Source organism: Oryzias latipes, chromosome 13 (genome assembly GCF_002234675.1).
Source record: "Oryzias latipes chromosome 13, ASM223467v1".
Classification (NCBI taxonomy): Eukaryota; Metazoa; Chordata; class Actinopteri; order Beloniformes; family Adrianichthyidae; genus Oryzias; species Oryzias latipes.
Genome location: NC_019871.2, coordinates 18,233,700 through 18,242,774, shown reverse-complemented (window position 1 = coordinate 18,242,774; position 9,075 = coordinate 18,233,700). Strand labels below are relative to the sequence as shown.

Here is a 9,075-nt window from a genome sequence, read left to right as displayed (position 1 = left end):
CAGCTAAAAAGCTCTTTGAAGATTTCATCATGAGATTTGGATTCCCATCAAAGATCCACCACGATCAAGGAAAAGAATTTGAAAATCACCTTTTCCAAAAGCTGCAAAGCTACTGTGGTATCCGCCCATCTCGCACCTCTCCTTACCATCCCCAAGCAAATCCTGCAGAGCGCTTCAACAGAACTCTCCTAGGTATGCTGCGCACACTAGAGGAGACACAGAAATCTAGGTGGAAAGAACATCTCAGCAAAGTTGTCCATGCCTACAACTCCACAGTGCACGAAGCTACAGGCTTTTCTCCATTCTTCCTTCTCTTTGGGCGTGAGCCAACCTTGCCAGTGGACCTTTTGTTTCCAAAAAGGGAGAAAAAGGGGACCCAAACACATTCCGGCTATGCAGAGAAGTGGCGAGAGACTATGCAAGAAGCCTATGCTATTGCAAAGGCACATATGAAGAAAAGTGCTAAAAGAGGGCAGCAAAATTACAACAAACGTGTTTGGAGCTCCAGTCTTGAACCAGGTGACCATGTTCTGGTTAGAAACCTCACACCAAGAGGAGGCCCTGGGAAGCTCAGAAATTTCTGGGAGGAGAAAATTTATGAAGTCAGTGGAAGGAAAAGCCCTGACAGCCCAGTATATGTCGTCAAACCCCTGCATAGAGAGGGAAGGGAACGAGTGCTACATAGAAATCTTCTACTACCATGTCCCTATCTAGTGGAAGAATCTGAAGTTGGGGGGCCTAGCCTGAAAGATAAATCCATCAATGAAAAACCCAAGAGGTCAACACGATGTCATCAAGGGACCTGTGATACTTACCAAACTGATGAAAGCAGTTCCAGTGAAGATGAGTATCACATGTTGCCAAGTGCAAGGCCAAATGACTTTCATCTCAATGAAGATGCAGAAGAATTCCACCCTAAAGATGACATGTTTGTTGAAACGGCTGAGAAGATTCAAATGCCTGAAAATAATAATGAGGAAGAACAAGAGGAGGAAAGACCCCCAGTAGCAGAAGAGGTTGAGGCGGTCGGTGGTGAACCAGATGACATACTTGAAGATGAAGAGGATGTTAGAGCATGGAGAGGGAGATCAACAAGGATCAGACAGCCCAGAAGAATTTACACATATGATCAGCTTGGGCAGCCAACAGTACAACTGCTGAAGAGTTTTTCATCCAGTGTGAGGGCACCCTCAGAAGGCCACAGGGACCTCTACATCAGGCCATCATTCCTCATGTATCCTTTTCATGAAAACAAGTACTAAATTGATAATAGTAAAGTATATGGGTCATCTTAACAGCTTGAATAGTGTTACAGATTTTGTCCAACAGATTTTGCAGTTCAGGTAGAGAGAGATAGCTCTAATGTTAATGATGAGGCATCTAGATAATGATGCAGATTTTCTGGATATGAATTTGAGTTTATATTAATCCAGATATGGGCTATAATAAAGGTGCTGAATAGAGATTTAAAGTGAGTAAAGTACGCAAAGTTAGTGAAAAAATTAATGCATGGTATTAAATGTTTTAAAAAATATATATAATGGGTGTAAACAGGTAATTTCCTTGTCCCTTTTGTGAAGATTTTGGGGGGGCCACCAATACTTCTATGGACCAATCACCCCTTTAATACTAATGGACATATGGACAGTCCCTTATTATTGCCATGAGAAGAACAAAGAGGCAGGAAATGCTGAAGAGAGTGAGGAAGAAAACCCAATACTTAATGTTTTCATGTAGTTGTCAACTTAGCCATCTAGTTTTCACGGTTGTTTGATGTGTTGTGTATAATGTTACCGAGTAGAATTGAAAATGTTATACCACATTTTTTTTTATTTTTGCGGGGGAGGGTGTTACAGCCAGAAAATTTTACGTTAATTTACTTTAATTAAGGCATGGTCCATGAAAGATGTGAGAAACATTTCTTATTTTAGTTATTTATTATATTCTTTTATTTTGAAAAGACAGCAGTGTCTCCATGTTTGCAATGTGCGCATGTGCAGAACCGGGATGCGCTGAGAGGTTTCTTTTCTTTTTGGCCATCACGTCCTTCCTGTCTTGCTCTGGCTGCCTCAGAAGAAAGCACTAACTATAAAAGTATACAAAGTCCGGGTGAATAAAGTTGCCAAAAGAAGACGAAGTCCTGTCTGTTTTCAAGGGTGCAACATCTGCAGACATTAGATTCAGGTCCATATCCTTCTTCAGCTGATATCAGCTGCGGTGAAAGTTGAGGTCAAGTTGTCTGCAGGTCAGAACTCTGCTGCTATTCAGGTTACGTCAGACATACAGAGAGAGTGATGAATCCACGTGTCATATTTCTTGAAATTATTTGGCTCTTTGATTCATTACTCCACGTTGTTTCAGACAACCGTAATCAAGCACTTCTCAAAGTCCTTCATGGTGTTCACGACCAGAACCTTGGCCCGGTCCTCTGGACCGAGCGGTTTCACGTAAATCCTGCAGCCTTTAACCCAAGTGTTCTCAATCTGCTTACGCTTCCTGAGAAGCCGTGCATGTTTTGAGATTTCAGCATTCCTTCTGGTCAGATGGTCGTTCAGATAAACAGCAGATCCTCTGAGATTTTTGCGTTGATTCATCAGAGCTAGCTTGTGTTTGAGATTCACAAACCTGATGAGGATCGCTGGTTTATCCGTCTCCTTTCTCCTGGGGAGCAGGTGGCAGGTCTCGATGGTATTGAGATCCAGGGAAATCCCTTTAGATGTGAGAAATGAATGTATTTGCTGTTCCAGCGTCGCTGCACCAATCTCCGTATTAGAACTGCTAGCTACGCTAGCGCTAGCATTAGCAGTGCTAGCTCCAGCTGCATTCAGCTTCGCTCGAGGCTTGATTGGTACTCCAGTGAGAATGACATTATTCATCCTTACTTGCTGTTCCACATCGTCCAGTCTTTTCTCCAGAATCTCGACACGGTTTTCTCGCTGCTCGTTTTGAGCCCGAAATCTTCGGAACTCTTCCATCATCTCCCAGAGTGGCGTTAGCTTAGCCGACACTTGATCCATAAAACTTTTCAGCGTTTCTTGAATAATGTCAAGAGACTTTTTGAGATCTTCATATTCCTGGGGTTTCTTCGGGGGCATGGTCAGCTCTCTTTTTTGGAGAAAAATCAACTTTTTAAGTAATTTGAAGATAGTTGTATTCGCAGAGAGGCACGCCACGCGTCCTGCTGTATAACCCTTTGACTGTGAGAATGAATGATCTGAAATCTTCTGTCTGCCTCTGTAGGGAGTTGTCCATGCATGGATGAATGCACGATGCCCTGCCAGCACAGGCAGCTGTAGAGGGGCAGCTCAGCAGCAGATGTGGAGGCGAATCAGTGCTCAAACACCACACCCACCTTTAACTGCAACCGCACAGTGCAGGAGACGACAGTGTGAAAGGTAATGAAGGTGACTTCAGGCAGAAAAATGATGCTGGAAGAGCGATATTTGGTTTCTGGATGAGAGTCAATGTTTTTCATTGGAGTCTAAGTGCTGAGTCAGACAGGAAATGCCAGATACTCCCAGCCTCGTGTTGACGTTCTTCATCTCGTAAATCCAAAAGTCTGCTCCTCCAGTTCTCCTGATGGTGACATTTACTCTCCTCCAGGTTGTGCTGTATAATTATGACTATTTCATTTTCATTGCTTTTTGTCGTTATTTGACCCTTCTGTCTGGATCTTTGTCACAATTAGCTTCAGCAACATTTCTTTGTTTTCACATTAGTGATGAAGAGTTGCTGATCATCCTCTTTCAGCGAGTATCTACTGGAAAAAAAAAATAAGTATTTAACCTGCAAAACTCTACATGAATGTCTCTCTTGTCATATGATCCAAAAAGTTTATGTGAAAGACCCTCAAATGAGTTTTTTTCAGCGATAGGCAGACATGTGCAGAGATTGAAGAAATAACACGACTGGATTAAAAGTTAATGGAACACATTTTCACAAATCTGACTTGAAATAAGAGATTTGATTACAAAATGTCTGTTATAACCATCAACATAGACATAAACCCACTCATAGTAAAAGTATACAGCTGTGTGTATAACTAAACATACACTACTGCCTACAGAATAATAACACTTCTAGTGTTATATGTGAAGCTAAAGATGAGCCTAACTCCAAATTTCATCCTCAAGCAAATGGAATAGAGGCTTCTAGGCTGATGTAGGTTCCCATTCTCAAGGGGATGTTGTCTTGAAGTGAGGTTGAGATGCGAGATGATATAATTCATCTTCAAGACATCTAATTACTAGAGTTTAATTATTTACAATGAAGTTTACATTGAGCTCTTTTCATTAAAGAAATACTTGTAGATATTTGTGAGGAAACCAGGAGGAAACTTTTAGTAGAACATCAGCAAATAAAAAAGCTTTGGATTTAGAACAAAGCAGTGTTTGAGGGGGTAGCAGTGAGACTGAACCCTGTTGGGTTCCGTTTCAGAAGCAAAACCCAGAATAATCCAAAAAAACCCCACATATTTCTTTGTTGTTGTTTTGTGGTTTTTTGCAGCTGCAAAAAAGGCAAAGGCTATGCAAAACTATAGCCTGAAAGATTTAACTCACAAAATAAATAAAACGTTTGAAACATGAGAAGTTTAAAACATAAGCATATGAGATGGGTTGCTATGTTTTTAATTTTCATTTAAATTTCTTTTTACCTCATTTTAACCCTTTAACTCCAGCGCCGACGCCAGCGAGGAAAAACAATATGATCTTTAAGCAACAATCTTGTTTATGTAATAAACCTAATATGAACTTATTGGTACCAGTAACAGTAACTTTCTGGCAGTGAAGTGTTGCATATCAGTTCAACCTTCTTTCTTCAGCTTTCAGAGTCTGTTGGAATTCATGTAATTGTGCAAACAGTTGAAGAATTACGGTAATTTAAAAAAGGTTGTTATTTTCTGCTGCCATTGACTGCATCTCCAATCGGTGATGTACCTTTGTCACAATATAAATAATTTAAATATTCCAAATTCAAACAAACATTTTAGACCTGAACAATCAAACTTCATGTCAGCTTCAGACGAAAATCCTGAAAGAAAAGAGCAAACAAAGACAGATGTTGGATCTTCAACTGCTGCAAATTTGTGTTTAAACAGTGCGTTTATGTTTTGTGAGCAGTTGGCCGTTCTGCAGATGCGCCTGTCCTTTGGATTCAATGCGTAATCATTGGTTTTTGTTTTATTCTTTGTGAGAGATGGAGGCGCACTCCAGGTCATTAGAGACTGCTTCAGTGGGGGCCCATCGTTACGCCAACGCCTAGAATACCTGCATTCATGCTCACGAGCATAAACAGAACTTCTGATTGGTATGTACAGAAATAATCTCCACAATATGGACCAAGTTCTGCTCAACTAAGTGAAAGGAGGCCTCTCAGCGTTTAGTGTTTACACCCAGGACCCGGCTCTCATGAAACAGGATACATGATGTCAGAAGAAACACTCTCATAACCGGAGGTCCTCAAACTCAGCCATGTCCTTGTTTTGTTTGCAGTACAGGGAAGGAGAATTTACTCTAAAATAACTTCAAAGGAACAAGGGGAGGAGCCATAGCAAGGATTAGGACCATCGCAAGGTAATTAAGACTGAGGAAAAAAAGACTAGGAGAGGATGAGTGAAGGAGGAGATGACCGTCACCACAAAGGAGTGGAAGGAGACAGAAAGTATGGATTGGTGGCGTGGCAATGATGGAAGAACATTTTCTTGCAGTGTCTTAAAGTTGAATCAACTTGAACATGTCACCTGGAGGAAGGAGAACCTTCACCAGGATCTTACCTCCAGTGGTGAATATGGAGGGGGATTTACAGGCCGACACTGTGAGCAGAGTCAGACTATGACCAGAAACTGGCATGTCCGTGTTTCTCCGTCTCTCCAGCACGTGCACGCTCACGCGGAGAGCCTCTGATGCACGCTGAACAAACTGCAGCGTGCTCTCAGCCAACCAAGCAGCTGGCCCATGGAACCCTCACGACCAGCGAATGGGCTGCTATTTATAGCTTGTAAACATCGCTGGACATGCGGAGTTTGTCCCTCGTCACCACCCGTAGCCAGACTACAGAAACAGCATCAGAGTGAGTACCTGTTAAAATGTGATTCTGTAAAAACTGCAGTTTGACTGAGAACAAAGTGGACCTTAGTGAATGGAGAAGAGAATCTTGAGAAAAAAACAGAGCAGAGAAACCAGAGCCGTGGGGGCACAGTGCCCTCTATAGGCAAAGAAAGGCATTGCAGGTTGTTGCCCCATTTAGGGCGAGAGTTTATTGTTTAATGTTTAGTCTCTAAGCTGCTGCACACAAAAACACAAAAAACTCAAAAACACACAAAGACACAAAATACAAAAAGACAATCAGAATTTTGAACATTCCTGTAATCTGGGAAAAGCTGCAGGATTTCTGTGAATCCTGATGAACGATGATCTGATCTGTGGATCCCTGCTGAGAGACGCGTGCTGGTCCACAAACAACTGAAATCGCTCATGCTCTTACACACTCACAGATGCACACACAAATGCAAACACAGACTCACACAGAAAATACAGACTCACAAGTACACACAGACTCACACACAAACAAAGACTCACACACGCAAACAGACCCCCAAATACATGCACGCGCACACACACACACACCTACAGACATGCAAACACCTAAATAAACACAGACTTACATTCACACAAACAGAAATGCAAACACAGACTCACACACACTAGCACAGGCTCACGCACACAACAAAGACCCACACACACAAAACGCCCCCCCCCCCATATACATGCACACACACCTACAGACACACAAATACTACCTTCCACGTGATGATGCTGAATACACACACACAAAAGTAAATCCATACTCAAAGAAAAACACAGAATTACACACATGCCCAAATTCACACAAACTCACACCCACACAAACACTGATTCACAAACACAGACTCACATACACACAAACAAACACAGATTCACATGCACAGACTCAGATAAACAGAAACACAGACTCAGACACACACTCACACATACAAAGACACACACCCTGAATAGTGTTGAAGGGTTTTCTTGAGTAAATGTTTTTAATCTTCAGAAGGATTTGCCATTCTTCATTAAAAAAAGCGAGAGGTTTTCTTACTTTTCCATTAATTGACCTGATGTTGGTGATTGGTTGTTCTTGACGGTCCTGTTTAGTAAAGAGGATTTGCTCTAACCCGAACCCTAACCAGAGATCAAACGTTACTAACAGATCTCTCTCTCTTACCCACATTTGTCTTCATTTGCTGGAAGTAGTTTCCTAAAGAAGTCCATTACTTCTTATGACAGAGTCTGTGCTGGTTTTGTCCCAAAGTTTCTATTTTCTTTTTTCACTTCATGACTGTCATGTTTGCAAAGGTCAGGCAGTGAAAGCAGCATGTCAGCAGCAGCACCTTCATGTTTAACCACTTCAGTGATGTGCAGTCACCCACACGGACACAACACCCACAGCTCCAGCTGGACCTACAGAGACTTCAGGCTCCGTCATGCTGGTGTGATGCTGAACAGAACTGTTGCTGTTCTGTCACATGACAAAAAAGTAACTTGTAACATAAAAAAGCTAATCTAATAAACATAAGACAGGAAAACAAAACTGTCAGAGGGTCAAAAATTTGCTTTAATTAATGAAGTCTTGGTTTGTTATGTTAAAAATGGAAATGTACTTTTTCCTGGTTGTTTACTTAGAGTTACTCAGTTTTTTACATTTTCTTTTGTTAAATGATTTTTCAAAATAATTTTAACTTTTGGTAGTTTCCATTGACAGAAAGATGGCTACAATAGGCTGTTAATCATCTTATAATGGAATAAATTGATCCCAAAAGTAGGGACTGTCTCTCTGAATTTGATTAATTGTAAGGAGTTTATGTGGTAACAGTCTTTTGCAGACAATACCTGTGCAAACAGACACGCATAGACACACACACAGACACAAATACTCCTGCTCCTACACGTGGTTGTCGCGCCCCCAGCAGTCCCCCAATTCATCTGGATGAAGCCCATCTGCTGGACTATTTAAACATGTAGTTGTAGAGTTAGATAAACAAATTCTTCTCTAGGGGTTCTGGTGTAATGCCTGTCTGTCCTGGGGAGGATCCCTTCTTCATGTGGACATCCCTGAGGCTTCCTCTTGTTTTTCTGGAATCTGTTTTTTTTTTTTATTTCAGAGTTAGATGCCTCTTACAAATCTCCAACTTTGATAAACAGCACTATAGGGTCTACGAGAAACTTCATACCTTTTTTTTTCATATGCAATTTTGGACTGAACAAAGATTTTTAGCATAAATTCTGTTTAGGTTATCAGCACCAAAGACTACACTTTAATAGGCATTTATGTGCTACTGCTTCCTAAAAAAATTCAGAATGATTGAAGTTACAGGTGAACTTTTAGACAACATTACATCCAAAAAGGTTTGAAAACGTCTTTTTAGGCAAAACTGCAAACACCTATTATTTTGCATAACTTATCCTTCAAATATCAACACAAAAAAATTAAAAACGGTAGGGATCTGTGTTTGCTGCCTTCCATATTTTTTTCAGACTTAAAAGTGTAACAGATAATTAAAAAAAAATCCTTTTTCATCCAAAAACCTGTGTTAAATCTGTCTAGACTCCAAACAAACATTTTTTATGGTAACTTATGTTTCAACAATCGACACCAATTTTCACAGACCTATAGCTGAACATGTCCCATAGGTCCCTGAATATTTTCATAGATATAAAATGAACTGGTCATTCCTAAGATTCTCTAACATCTTACATGTCAAAGCCTCTCTCAGCCTGGCCCTGCTGAAGGAGTCGTGTTACAACCCCGCCCCCTCCTGCTGGGACCCCTGCTCCTATGTAAATTAGCAAGCAGTGAACAGAGAGATGAGGAGTAAGAATGGCCATTACTCAGGCATGCATAATCCAAAGACAGCCAGTTAAACACTGAAAGACATATTTTTTCGGTATGTCTTTCATACATCTTTAGTATTAAAAACTCTCCCAGATGAATGTGCCTGACTCCACCTGCAGGTGGATCACAGACTTCCTGACGGACAGACAGCAGTATGTGAGG

At 41.1% G+C, this 9,075-nt stretch overlaps 1 long non-coding RNA gene across 2 annotated transcripts; it reads left to right on the top strand.

Moving 5' to 3' along the window:
- The first annotated feature begins 3,179 nt into the window (after positions 1-3,179).
- Positions 3,180-6,136, top strand: LOC111948509. 2 transcript variants are annotated; one of them, XR_002874525.1, is made up of 4 exons: positions 3,180-5,307; positions 5,493-5,573; positions 5,708-5,781; positions 5,874-6,136. It is a non-coding gene; the product is annotated as an uncharacterized LOC111948509 (long non-coding RNA). The 2 variants fall into 2 exon arrangements; XR_002874524.1 differs by having other exon boundaries at positions 3,180-5,573.
- The last annotated feature ends 2,939 nt before the right edge of the window (positions 6,137-9,075 follow it).